General features: G+C 39.1%; 1 long non-coding RNA gene across 1 annotated transcript; it reads right to left on the bottom strand.

Annotated features, from left to right (window-relative positions):
* Positions 1-1,494: 1,494 nt before the first annotated feature.
* On the bottom strand, positions 1,495-10,446 carry LOC111096646. Its single transcript, XR_005362024.1, has 3 exons — positions 10,180-10,446; positions 4,707-4,932; positions 1,495-2,307 (listed from the first exon to the last, which is right to left on the bottom strand). It is a non-coding gene; the product is annotated as an uncharacterized LOC111096646 (long non-coding RNA).
* Positions 10,447-10,894: the final 448 nt, after the last annotated feature.

Raw genomic sequence — 10,894 nt, 5'->3', positions numbered from 1 at the left:
GGTAATATATGGAAATTTCAACTAGACAGAGAAACCAGGAAACTTTGGTGAGCACGTTTGGAAAAGAGGAAGGAAATATTTCATCTTTGGAGAAGCAAAGCAATGAAAATGTCTCTGCATTGGGAGTTGGCAGTGCTTGCTTGATCTATTTTAAGGCTATAATTTTACTTGCATGCAAACAAAGAATCGTTAAGTTTTTCTGGTGAATTAAACCAGGAAATTCACTGTAATCATTATAAAATGATGTTCTTTAATCTCTAGCAATGTTTCAGCTTAAATTTTTACTTATTGTAATATTAATATAGCTATATGTGCTTTATTTTGTTTGTTGCTTGCATAATACTCAACTGTTAGAAAAGATCTATAAGAAATATTCCTCAGAGGGGCGCCTGGGGGCTCAGTCAGTTAAGCATCTGCCTTTGGCTCAGGTCATGGTCCCAGGGTTCTGGGATCGAGTCCCACATTGGGCTCCCTGCTCAGTGGCTCTGCCTTGCCTCCTGCTCATGTGCTCTCTCTCTCGCTCTCTCTCTCTCTCAAGTAAGTAAATAAAATCTAAATAAAAAGAAGAAAGAAAGAAATATCCTTGGACTTATTGAGTTAAGTTAAAAATAAGTTCTAAACACTGACAAAATGCCTTTTGACATAAAACAAAGTTCACACTACATTTATGACCAAACAAATTCAAATACAATAAATAGCATATTCTTGGTGTGTGTGTGTGTGTGCACACCTGCATGCTCATATTAAGCATACCTATGTGTAAAGATGCACACCCAGCTGTTTTTGTTCCTCCTAGGTCGTGGAATCTTGGTGATTTTTGTTTCTTTTTGCTTCTTTGTACTTTCTAATTTTCCAAAATGGGAGTCTATTTCTTGTTTTGTTTTGTTTTTAAGCTTTTTTAAAGTATTAAGGAAAAGGGAACAGTATCAAATGCATTAACAGAAACCAAGTTACCTGTGGACTGGGGAGAATTACTGACTTGGGCAATAGTGATGTGTCTGGTATTTTAACAGGAATAGTTTAGTAGAGGCTTTGAAGCTGAAATTAGAATATAATGGACTTCAGAGTGGTAGAAACAGGTATTTTTAAAAATTGTCTGTGAAGGACACGAGAGGGATAATGTATAAAGGATGTGTGACTGAAAAAGCAGGGTCTAATTTTATCTTATTTTTTTAGATTGAGAGAAAGATTAACATGTTTATGGATGAAGGACAAGAAAGGAGATGAAAACAGAAAGGTCAGTTCATTGAGCAAGAGGGAGGAAGACCTCAAGGGCACAGGGAGTGGGCTGGGCTTGTAAAAAGCAGAAACAGGGCAGGAAAAAGTAAAGGTTGCATTCTGTAAGTTCCTTTCAAATTGAGAACTAGGAGAGACCAAGTGCTCTATGCTTTCATGTGAGAGAAAGGAGAGACTAGTTTCAACTTGTTTACTGTTGGCTTTTTTTTCTGAGAACAGAAATAGGGTCTTCCAAAAGAAAGACTCTAGTTAAAAGAATTAGAAAAATAACTTAGTCTTTATCTTGGTTTTTTATCTGAATAATTGCGCCATTCCAGTTGCCTTTTGTAAATAGACTCGGGGTTACTAATACTATAATCTTGAGTAAAACAGAAAGCTGAAATGCTTTCTTTCAGCCCTGCCAGCCTAAAGTTGCAACGGGCAGTAATTATTGAATAATTATTATAAGTAATTCTCCTTAGATTTACACTCAAGGGCAACCTTTAAAATGATGTATTCATAATACTTAGCTAGTTTCCTTCCTTCCTTCCTTCCTTCCTTCCTTCCTTCCTTCCTTCCTTCCTTCCTTCCTTCCTTCCTTCCTTCTTTCCTTCTTTCCTTCCTTCTTTCCTTCTTTCCTTCGAAGCCATGACAAAGACATGGAGCCCTTGGAGGGAAACAAATGTAGGGAAGGAGCAAAAAGATATGCTGAGTATACAAGGCTGGGTATAATATAGTAACTCTCTGATGCCTATGTTTGATATATAATGAAACTAAAAAGTGAGAAAGTGAGAAAGTGACTTAGTAAAGCTGATGCAGCTGAGAAGTAGCAGCTGGGGTTTTACTCTAGAACCCATGTAGTTTATACTATGCCAGCCTGGCTGCAAATCTAAATTTCCTGACTGCTGATCCTAGAACTCAGCCTCTCAGAACTGTGAAGCCAGATGATGAATTCTTCCAAAGAATGGGGGAAGCAAGATGGCAAAGTGGGAGAAATTCTAGCTTCCAGTGAAGAAAGCAGGCCTCTAGTCCCCGGCTGGCTACATGCTTTTCTTGGGTAGCTTTCCATCTTCTCTGGATCTGTTTCTGTATCTGAAAAAATCAGAACTTTGATTAGATGACTGTTAAGATTCCTTTCTAGCTCCTAAATGCAGAACCTCACTGTACCTGTTCTTTACCATGAAGGCTCAGCCTGCTTTCCAGTATGCTATATGGTTTCTTTTCTTTTCTTTTTTTTTTTTTTTTTTTTAAGATTTTATTTATTTATTTGAGAGGGAGAGTGACAGAGCACAGAAGGAGTGGAAAAGGGAAAAGCAGACTCCTTGCTGAGCAGGGAGCCCAACGCAGGGCTTGATCTCAGGACCGTAGGATCATGACCTGAGCCGAAGATAGACACTCAACGAACTGAACCACCAAGGCACCCCAGTTATATGGTTTCTCTAAGAGTCTTCAGGATAGAACATTTATCCACAGCCATGAAAAGCAAGATAGGACAAGATGCAGTTCATCAGGTCGGAGTTCTGGCTGCAACCAGCCTTAAGTAACCAGCAAGAAATTCCTAACTACCAACTCTGGTGCCTCTCTGAGTTAGGAATGGCATTGGTGAGCATGCACTCCCTTTCTCATGTAAAGGGATTGTCATTCTGTCACCTCTATTCTATTTTTGGTTTTGTGTTTTGTGGCAATTCTCCTATGAGATTGTAATGTAAATAACATTTTAAGGCAGTTACAAAAGATAGAGTAAGTGTCATGCTCTAAAATACATGAAGCAGCTTTGGAGAAAGCACATATTGTGGGCCATAGATGACTCATGCACATGTGTTAAGTCAGAGATCATCATAAGGGAAAATGATAGCCGGTCACCCCATCCTCACCTTTTACATGTCAGAGGAGGTCTTCACTGCACTCCCAGATGACCCCTAGAAACTCTGCCTGTACTGAGGTGCAGGGACCGGCCACTGCTCGCATATAGCAGGGATAAATTACACAGAAGACCCAAGGGTGGGAACAACCCAGTCAACAGGGGGTCTAAGGAGAATTTTTGCCCTCAACGTTTAGGTTGGAAAGCTATGTGGGAAAGGGAAAGGGGGAAATGCATTTAACTGTCATAAATAGGTTAGTTCAATAATAGAGCTGAAACCCTATCTATCTATCTATCTATCTATCTATCTATCTATCTATCTATCATCTATGTTTAGTCCCTCAAGGTAACAGAGACCTGTTCACCCACATGGCACATTAGAGGAGATCATAAAACAACAAAACCACCAGATCTGGAGCAGTCTGAATGAAACTGGGATGCAAGAACCTACAAGTATCCAATTCCCCAAAGACCAAAATATCAATTTCAAGAATAGGAAAAAAACATCAGTTGCTAGAAGCAAAGACGAGCCTCCTAGTGAGTGGGTGAGTAGATATACATGCAATGCTAGTTTAATCATTAGGTGATTTCCTTCTGCTGCTTCTCTTTGTTTAGAGTAAGCTTAATAACTTTAATTGGAATTTAATAAATTCCAACAATAAAAATGATAAATTTAGTTGGAAATGTCAGCGTTTATTTAAATACATACATATCAACTTGCCAACTGCGAAGAAAACAACATTAGTCAGACTTACCTATGCTGAGTATTCAACACTGGAAAAAATCTTGAGAGTCTCTCCTAATAGGGGGCAATTTTTAATTAACATCTCTACTGGCATTCTCTAATCATTAGCTTATTTATCCTGCACAACAATTCTATGGTTCCAATTTTATTTATTTATTTTTAAGGAGACCCCATGCCCAGCATGGAGTCGATGTGAGGCTTGAACTCAGGACCCTGAGATTAAGACTCAGATGCTCAACTGACTGAGACGCCCAGGCATCCCTCTGTGGCCCTAATTTTAAACATATGGGGAAACTAAAGCACAGAGAATTTGAGTAATTTGCCCAAGGACACGCAGACAATAAAAGGTACAGCTGGGATTTGAACTCTAGTGTCATGGGTCCAGAATTAGACTCTATACCAGTATTCTATACCACGTTTCCAATGGCATTGTGGGCTTACCATATATGGAACTTAGAAATAAAATAAATGAGCAAAAGAAAAAAAAAAAAAAAAGAAAGAAAGAGAGACAAACCGAGAAGCAGATTCTTAACTATAAGGAACTGATAGCTACCAGATGGGAGCCAGGTGGTGGTAGGGTAGATGCAGGTGATGGGGATCAAGGAAGGCATTTGTCATGATTAACTCTGGGTGTTGTATGGCAGTGTTGAATCACTATATTGTACACCTGAAACTAATATAACAGTGTGTTAACTATATTGGAATTGAGATAAGATAGTATATAAAATACTTATATGCTGAAGCTATTTATGAATGATATCATACTGGAGGGAAAGCAACTATACACTATTGCAACATTAAGACGGGGAATACCATGTAGATTGGAGGTGAGGGAAGAGTTCTCTTGAAGAAAGGCCAAACAAGATAAAGGTCAATTGTGGATACCTGCCAATTGGCTGCAGTCCTGATACTCTTTCAGTCTTTTTCCAAGACCTTCCTGGATCAAGTTTCATTATTGCTTCTGGAGCCCATAAGATAATAGATGTTTTCAGCCATAGGTAGTATAACTTCTCGATGATTCCAATGATTTTCTGATGGCTACCATGGGGCTTCTACTGTAGCCTGGTGGCGTTCCTCAGAAGCATGAGCATACCCTGGCTCACAGTCTAGTCTTACAAATAGAGCAGAGAATGACCTTACAAATTATACATACGTGTTCAGTTTTTTTCAATCCTTTTCCCTTTGTCAGGTCCTCTTTCTTTTTTTTCAGCTCTCTTTGGGAACTTGAGTTCAATCTGAGAAAGAGACTATGGCTGTGGCTGGCACAGCTACACTAACCACAGACTGCCCTGCAGTCCTCGGTCCGTTCATGTGCTGTTTGGCCAGCAACTGTTTATCCCATCATCCTTGGATGGGCCTGAACCCAGATGCACTGTCTTGGTTTTACCATTTCATGAGCAAAAGAAGGAAGAAGAGATGCTGTCATGTACTCAGTAGTTATCAAGTACTGCCTAGAGCACACCGAGGGTTGAGATAATCTCCCTAGATAATATTAATAAAAGGTTATCAGTTATATCAGTGAACATAGTTTCAGCAGAAAGATAAATGGAAGGCAGACTTCAATGTGGAAGAGTAAAGAGAAGTTAAGGAAATATACAAGGAAAGGAAATGTTGGCATCTAACTAAGGTTGGCTAAGGCAAAAAGGAAAATAAGCTGGTGGCCAGAGAAGGAAGTAGAGCCAAGGGATATTGTTTTTTACTTGATGATTGGGGTGCTATGAATGTGTTAGCAAAAAGGCGGCTAACAGGAGATGAATAGCAATACAATTTTGGGAGAACCTCAAAATGTCATGTGGTTAACCCCCTCTTCTTTAAAGGATCACACACAAACATAATAATGGGTTTCAAAGCTCTTTGTTAACTAGTCAGCTGGCTTTAATTTCATTCTAATCAATTTTCCTAAATTTCCCTTTGCATTATTTGTGTAATGAGTAGGTCAGTTAATGATATGGTTTTGATTTGTATTAGTAGAAAACCCCAAAACCCCTAGCCACTTTTCTCATATCTGTTGTTTTTCTTATGTAAAAGTTTTGCTTAAAAATACATAATAATTCAAAATCAGATAAATTATCTTAAAGGAAGAACAGGGATTAATTTGTGTTTCTGTGTATATATATATGTGTGTGTGTATATATATATATATATATATATATATATATACAAATATATATATAATCAGTCCCAAAGATGTTAACAGGATATTAAAAGTGAAATAGGGGATCCCTGGGTGGCGCAGCGGTTTGGCGCCTGCCCTTGGCCCAGGGCTTGATCCTGGAGACCCGGGATCAAATCCCACATTGGGCTCCCGGTGCATGTAGCCTGCTTCTCCCTCTGCCTGTGTCTTTGACTCTCTATCTCTCTCTCTCTGTGACTATCATAAATAAATAAAAATTTAAAAAAATATTTAAAAAAAATAAAAGTGAAATAAACTGAGTTTAATTTTTTTTTTTTTAGTTTATCTTTAATAAGCACTAAGGAATTAGTGGAACTGTTGTTATTTCCAAGAATAGAGATGTTAAAATGTCAAGTTAATTCTCGATTATTCACACAGCTGGAAATAGACTTGAGTCAAAAATCCAAAAGGATAAATTAATCATGCATTTAATACACATTGTTTCTGGAAGGTTTAGTGGAATTTCCATTTATATGTGGAGATTCTGATGTTTGAGAGCATTTAAAGATTTTCCCCCAAAATGAACCTGCATGTAAATATCTACCATTTAGTTAGATTTACTCTGGTGCTGCTGCCAAAAGCCAGGCATATCCAAAGCTACATCTTCCTGATTATTAAAGGAAAGTGATTATCTTGCTAGTTTATACTGGTACTTAAGGTAGGCAATTGCATTAGCTAAAAATGAAGTTGGTTTACTATGTAAAAAGTGTTTAAGTATGTCAATAAAGAATCTACCTAATTAAGTACAGGAAGTGACAACACTGGTCAGAATTTTTAGGTACTAATGAGAATTAACTTTACATTAACACTGGATTCTTGTACACTTTGCAGATTTTTCTATGCTCCCACTAGATCCTAGGCATTTATCTATTACTGCATTATTGATATATGCAGCATGTTCCCCAAGAGCATATTTTTATGTAAACTACAAAAGGGGAGTTACAAGCTGCTATTTGCACATTTTAAAAAAAAATTATTTATTCGTGAGAGACACACACACACACACAGAGACACAGGCAGAGGGAGAAGCAGGCTCATGCAGGGAGCCCGACATGGGACTCGATTCCGAGTCTCCAGGATCACAGTCTGGGCCGAAGGCGGCGCTAAACCACCGAGCCGCTCAGGCTGCCCCCAAGCTGCTATTTGGAACACATAAGAAAAACATTGGACCCGGACCAATGGGTAATAAGGTGAAGTCTTCTAGAGTAAGTGATCTATAAACTGAAATGTGAAGGATTGGCTTGAATTTTAGAGGAGCTTTGGTCATGGTTATGCTGACTGTAGAAAACAGGCAGAAGAGATCATGATACTGGTGTGATAATTGGTAATTCAGAACATCTGGTGTATTATTCGGAGGTTTCAAGCTAATGTGCCCTAGATCTAGTGTTATGATGTGAGTTACAGATATATTTGAATCTTGATTTACCAACTCTTGATGGGAGAGGGGGCTAGATGCAATCGGGGCCAATTGCCCCTAGACACAATATTAAAAAGAAAATCACAGGCCCAAAATGTCATTCTTAGGCCAAGTCATCACACCAGGGCTTAATACCTAACCCAATTGCCTTTCAAGCTCCCCCAGAAATGTAAGTGTTAATCAGTCAGTCAGGAATTTTCTGATCAGCACCAGTAAAGTAATCTGTCATAGGCGCCCTTTCTATTCCTCCAAGGAAGATGACATAATCCATCTTATAAAATCCTCTATCCTTCCCCCTAGGGGAAGGCGACCTTGCTTTTTTGGCTCATATCTTTCTTGCCTCAAAGTCCTTCATACAAGAACCTTCCTTTTTTTTTTTTTTTAAGATTTTTTAAATTTGTTTATGATAGAGAGACAGAGGCACAGGCAGAGACATAAGCAGGCTCCATGCCGGGAGCCCAATGTGGGACTCGATTCCGGGTCTCCAGGACTGCCCCTGGGCCAAAGGCAGGCGCTAAACCACTGAGCCACCCAGGGATCCCCAATAACCTTCCATTTTTACAACTCCTTGGAGCTCCACTCTACTTGCTAGACAAAATGCTGCCTGATTCACGAATTGCTTAGTAAAAGCCAATTAGATCTCCAAATTTCTTCAGTTGAGTTTTTGTTCTTTTTTTTTTTTAAGATATATTTATTTATTCACGAGAGACACACAGAGAGAGGCAGAGACCTAGGCAGAGGGAGAAGCAGGCTCCAGGCAGGGAGCCCGATGTGGGACTTCATCTCAGATCCTGGGATCACACCCTGAGCCGAAGGTGGATGCTCAACCACTGAGCCACCCAGGCGTCCCAAGTTTTTGTTCAACATAAGCAACCTTGTTGATTTCTCTTCATGTGCATTATATGTATTATGACTTTGTGTGTGTTATGAAGTAGAAAAGTTTCTTGGAAAGCACCACCTTGAAGCACAGAGCCGGTGTGGCTACCACACGGAATGAAAATTTGTGAGGGAGGAAAATGAGGATACAAAGCGACCATGGAAAGATCACAAAGGATCTTGTAAACCATTATAAAGATGATAGGTAGCCATTGAATGGATTTAGGCATAGAACTGACATGAAATTCACATATTTGGAAAACCACTATTAGATGTGGGGACAGAATAAATCAGAAGGAAGGCAGACAAACAGCAAGGGAGATTGGTTAACATATTCTAGCAATTCAGAATTATGGTTACTGGCTTGGGGAAAAGATTAAAGAATGAAGGAATGTAGAACCTGGAAATTAAGTAAATAATTTTACTTAAAAGGTAAGGAGGGCAAAAGGTAAGGGTCAAGGATGGCTTGCAGGCATTTGGTTTAATCAATAAGGTGGATGATAATAAGAACAGCTGATGTTTATTAAACACTGTTTTAATACTCTTATCTATGGGCATGCCACCATCTCAAGAATTGTATCAACTCATTTAATTCTAACAACATTTCTATGAGATAGATACTACATAATAAACCCATCTACAGATGACAGAAGTGGATCCCAAGGACAAATTATCAGTGAAAGATTAGAACCTGGAATTGAGCCCAAGAAGATTGGCTGTAGCATCTGTTTTCTTTACTAGTACTTGGGTGCGTTATACTGTCTCAGGTGCTACTCCCTAAAATTGAGAACACAGCAAATGGAGCTGGTTTTAGTATGAAGTTGAGTTCAATCTTGGACCGAATTATGTCCCTGTTGAAGCTCTAACCTCTGACATGACTGTTTCTGGGGATAGAGATTTTGTGAAGATATTTAAAGTTAAATGAGATCATAAGGGGTAGGGTCCTATCTGATAGGACTGTAGCCTTATAGGAAGAGGAAGGAAAAAACTTTCTCTCCTCACCCTGCCCCAGCCCACCATCATGTGAGGATAGATACATGACCTTCATCAAAAGATGAATGGATAAAGAAGATGTGGTTTATGTATACAATGGAATATTACTCAGCCATTAGAAATGACAAATACCCACCATCTGCTTTGACGTGGATGGAACTGGAGGGTATTATGCTGAGTGAAATAAGTCAATCGGAGAAGGACAAACATTATATGGTCTCATTCAGTGGGGAATATAAAAAATAGTGAAAGGCAATAAAGGGGAAAGGAGAAAAAATAAGTGGGAAATATCAGAAAGGGAGACAGAACATGAAAGACTCCTAACTCTGAGAAATGAACTAGGGGTAGTGGAAGGGGAGGTGGGCGGGGGGTGAGGGTGACTGGGTGGCAGGCACTGAGATGGGCACTTGACGGGATGAACACTGGGTGTTATTCTGTATGTTGATAAATTGAACACCAATAAAAAATAAATTTATTAAAAAAAAGAAAAAAAAAGATACATGACCTTCAGTAAATCAGCAAGAGGGCCTCATCAGAACCCAACCACACTGGCACCCTGATCTGGAGGAGCCTCCACTACTTCTAGCCTCCACAACTGTGAAAAAATAAATTCTGTAATTTAAACCAACCAGTATATAGTATTTTGTTAGGTTTAGAGAAATTGGCCTAATATCACACCTAACATCCCTAGGGGTAGGGGATCAAGATTTAATAGGTCTCCAACTCTTTCATATCACAGCAATTTATCTAGGGCACATTAGCTCAAAAGGTCTAATTTACTAAATGTTCTCAATTGCAGATTACCACACCAGCACCACGGTCTCCACAGTCCCTTTCCACCATCACCATAACAACTACAAAATAGTTTTCAATAGCTCTGCAAACTAAGGCAGACATACCTGTCCAAGAGGAGTTGCAAGTATGAACCTGTTACTCAGAAGAGCCACTGGAATGGAAATATACATTCGGGAGTTATCAACCTATGGGTAGAAAGTTGAACCATGGAAACTAATGGGATTGACTGGCAAGAGTGTCTGTAATAAAGAGAAGAGGGCTGATGATGAATCAGGCCCATAGAGACATCAATGTTTAAGAAACAGACAAAGGAAGACAAGCTAGCAAGAAAAATCTGAGTAAAAGGGGTTAGCAAGGAAAAATAGAGAAAGTACCAAAAGAAAGCAGAGGAGTATGATGTCACAGAGGCCAGGGAAAGAAAGATTCTGGGAGAAAGGAACAGAAGAATGATGTCAAGTTCTACAGAGAGTTACAAGGACTGATAATGATCCATTGGATTTAACTCTAAGAAATCACTGTAATCATTAGTGAGAACATCTATTCTAATAGACTTGTAAAGGCAGAAACAATATAGAAAAGTATGAAGAGTGAGGGGTTGTTGGAAAGTGAAGTGAGAGTAGATAACCCTTTTGAGTAGGTGTTCCGGATGGGAAAGGAAGATGATAGTAGAAGGAGGCCAATGTGGAGTTGAGGGGAATTTTTGTTGTTCTTAAGATAGGAGAGACTCAAGCAACCTTAATGCTGATAGGAAGGGGGAAAATATAGATTTGAGAATACGGGAGGGAGATGGGCTTACTAATAGGTAAAGGCCTTGAGAGA

This window comes from Canis lupus, chromosome 7, assembly GCF_011100685.1.
Source record: "Canis lupus familiaris isolate Mischka breed German Shepherd chromosome 7, alternate assembly UU_Cfam_GSD_1.0, whole genome shotgun sequence".
Lineage (NCBI taxonomy): Eukaryota > Metazoa > Chordata > Mammalia > Carnivora > Canidae > Canis > Canis lupus.
Note: the sequence above shows the minus strand (reverse complement) of the source record. Positions and strands in the feature narration are given on the sequence as shown.